This window comes from Arachis duranensis, chromosome 5 (assembly GCF_000817695.3).
Source record: "Arachis duranensis cultivar V14167 chromosome 5, aradu.V14167.gnm2.J7QH, whole genome shotgun sequence".
Classification (NCBI taxonomy): domain Eukaryota; kingdom Viridiplantae; phylum Streptophyta; class Magnoliopsida; order Fabales; family Fabaceae; genus Arachis; species Arachis duranensis.
The window spans coordinates 58,602,552-58,605,075 of NC_029776.3; positions in this window are offsets into that span (position 1 = coordinate 58,602,552).

Sequence of the window (2,524 nt, forward strand, 5' to 3'; positions counted from 1 at the left end):
GAGTACCCGAGGTTCTAAAAGACGAAATGAGGAAAATAAAAATAAAAGAAAAACAAAGGGTGACTTATTTAAGTGTAGTATCTTCGTAAGTTGGCTGCGTTCCAAGTTCTTGGTATTTCGCTGCCGTCGAGTCGTTCGAGTTTATATGCTCCTTTTCCAATTACGGCCTTGATTCTGTATGGTCCTTCCCAGTTGGGGGCGAGCTTTCCTTCTCCTGGGGTCGGGGGACCGATATCGTTTCGTCGTAGGACGAGGTCGTTGTCCGCAAATTCTCGTCGGATAACGCCGTGATTGTATCTTAGGCTGATTCTTTGTTTGAGTGCTAATTCTTTGACGTGAGCTATGCTTCTTTTTTCGTCCACGAGGTCTCGTTCTGCTTCTTCGTCGTTACCTCCAACCGTTTTCCTGGGGCTGGGGTTCCCGATTTCCACTGGGATGACTGTTTCTACGCCGTATGTTAATCGGAAGGGCGTTTCTCCCGTGCTCGTTTGGGGTGTTGTTCGGCACGACCATAGGACAGATCCCAACTCATCTGCCCATAGTCCTTTGGCTTCGTCGAGTCGTTTCTTGAGTCCTTTAACGATTATTTTGTTGGCGGATTCCACCTGTCCGTTTGTTTGGGGATGTTCTACCGAGCTGAAGCGATGGGATATGCGCAATCCTTCTAGGAGTTCTCTGAACTTTTTGTCGGTGAACTGGGTTCCGTTGTCTGAGATGATGACTTCGGGGATTCCGAATCGGGTAATGATCTGTCGCCAGATGAATTTTCGACATTGGGTCGCCGTTATGGAGGCCAGGGGCTCGGCTTCAATCCATTTGGTGTAGTAGTCTATGGCGACGACGAGATATCTGAGTTGGCCGGGTGCTGTGGGGAAGGGCCCGACGAGGTCGATTCCCCAACTGCCGAATGGCCGTTCTGCCGATATAATGCTGAGTTGGTGTGGGGCGGCTTGGTGGATATTGGCATGCCTTTGGCATTTGTCGCAGCTTTTTGTTAATTGTATGGAATCTCGGATGATCGTGGGCCAGAAATAGCCAGCCCTGATGATTTTTTGGGCTAGCGTTTTTCCTCCGATGTGGTGACCGCAGCAGCCTTTGTGGATCTCGCGGAGTATGTATTCTGTGTCCCCGGGTTCGATACATTTGAGTAGGGGCTGCGAGAATCCGCGTTTGTATAGTTGTCCTGCTATGATGGTGTAGTTGGCGGCTTCTCTTTTTATTCGCCTTTCCTCTTTTGGGTCTGGTGGTAGGGTTCCGTCGAGGAGGTATTGTAAGATAGGGTATGTCCAAGACTCCCGGTTTGAGGATGTTAGATGTGCATTGATTATTGTTGATACGGAAGGCGACTTAACGACCTCCTGGATTAGTGATCTGTTGCCGTGTCCCGACTTTGTACTGGCTAGCTTGGAGAGTAGGTCCGCCCTGGCGTTTCGTTCCCTGGGGACGTGTTGTATGGCGACGCTTTCGAATCCTCCTTTTAATTCACTCACTTTATTGAGGTATTGTTGGAGTAGGGGGTCCCGGGTTTGGTAGCTCCCGTTGATTTGGGAGCACACTACCTGGGAATCGGTATTTACTTCGAGTACCTTGGCGTCGACTTCCCGGGCTAGGGTTAGGACTGCTAAGAGGGCCTCGTATTCTACTTGGTTATTTGATACTGGAAAGTCGTATCTTATTGATTGTTCAATTATGATCCCGTTTTGGTTTTCGAGTATAATTCCGGCGCCTCCGTGAGTGGAGTTTGATGAGCCGTCGACATGCAGTTTCCATGGCTCGGGGGTGAGTTTGATCGGAGTCATTTCAGCGATGAAGTCGGTCAAGGCCTGCGCTTTGATGGCGTTTCGGGGTTCGAACCTGATCTGGAATTGGGATAACTCGATGGACCATGCTAGCATTCTTCCTGCTAGGTCGGGTTTTTGTAATACTTGTTTGACCGCTTGGTCGGTTCGGACCGTTATGGGGTGGGCTTGGAAGTATTGTCGTAGCCGTCGGGATGCCGAGAGGAGTGCGAAAGCTAGCTTTTCCAAGCGTGAATAGCGAGCTTCTGTGTCCTGTAGGACTTTGCTTATGAAGTATATGGGTTTTTGTTCCTTTTTCTCGTTTTCCCGGACGAGTGCTGCTGCGATTGCTTCCTCCGTTATGGAGAGGTACAAGTATAGTGTTTCCCCTGTTTGGGGTTTTGCGAGGATTGGAGGTTCCGCTAGAACCCTTTTGAAGTGTTGGAAAGCTTCTTCGCATTCTATCTCCCATTTGAAGGGGGTTCCTTTTTTCATAAGTTTGAAAAAAGGGATTGCCTTTTGGGCCGATGCCCCGAGGAACCGGGATAGCACGGTTAGTCGGCCGGTGAGTTTTTGGATTTCTTTTGGGACTCGTCATCTCAAGGACGGCACGACATTTTTCTGGGTTTGCCTCAAATCCGCGTTGCGTGATCATGAAGCCGAGGGATTTTCCTGCTTCTATTCCGAAGGCACATTTTGTTGGGTTGAGTCGCATTTGGTATTTTCGCAGGGTGTCCATTATTACC